The sequence below is a fragment of the Octopus bimaculoides genome, chromosome 3, assembly GCF_001194135.2.
Source record: "Octopus bimaculoides isolate UCB-OBI-ISO-001 chromosome 3, ASM119413v2, whole genome shotgun sequence".
In the NCBI taxonomy this organism is placed as follows: Eukaryota; Metazoa; Mollusca; class Cephalopoda; order Octopoda; family Octopodidae; genus Octopus; species Octopus bimaculoides.
Window position 1 is genome coordinate 4,574,163 of NC_068983.1, and position 706 is coordinate 4,574,868.

The 706-nt window shown below is 27.2% G+C and overlaps 1 protein-coding gene across 5 annotated transcripts in view; it reads right to left on the reverse strand.

Annotated features, from left to right (window-relative positions):
• LOC106877362 (ankyrin repeat domain-containing protein 50) overlaps positions 1-706 on the reverse strand; it is a 78,977-nt gene that overhangs the window by 47,428 nt on the left and 30,843 nt on the right. The window lies entirely within an intron of this gene.

Below are 706 nucleotides of genomic sequence, written 5' to 3' on the forward strand. Positions count from 1 at the left end.
ATATATATATATATATATATATATATATATATATATATATATATATAAAACATGTATATATATTGTATACACACATGTATGTATGTATATATATTATATATATATATCATCATCATCATCATCATGTTTAATGTCCAGTGTTTGACAGTGTCTGACTGGGGAACAAGTGAGAGTTGGCAACAAGAAGGGCATGCATCTGGCCATAAAAAAACTTAATGTCACAAACTGCATCTGACTAACACAAGCATAGAAAAATTGGACATTAGGATGATGATGATGATGGGGTTATGTGAGTGTGTGTTTATATTCATGGGTAAAGTACACAGACAAGCTGACAGATGTAAATGTACAAGCACATACTTATATGTGCATATGAGATTTTATAAGTACGTTTGTATGGTGTGTGGGGGTTGATATGTGTGTGTGCATGCGTGCATGCATGAGTGTGTGTGTGTGGCAAGTAGAACAAAATCTAACTTCAAATCAGGAAGTGAACAACACATGCATACCAGAAAGATTTTACAGTTTAAGTAATCATTGTTAGAAATGTGTGTGTATACATATATGTATGTATATGTGTATATATACATACACATATATACATACACTATATACATATATATATATATATATATATATATATATATATATATATATATATATATATATATATATATATATATATATATATATATATATATATATA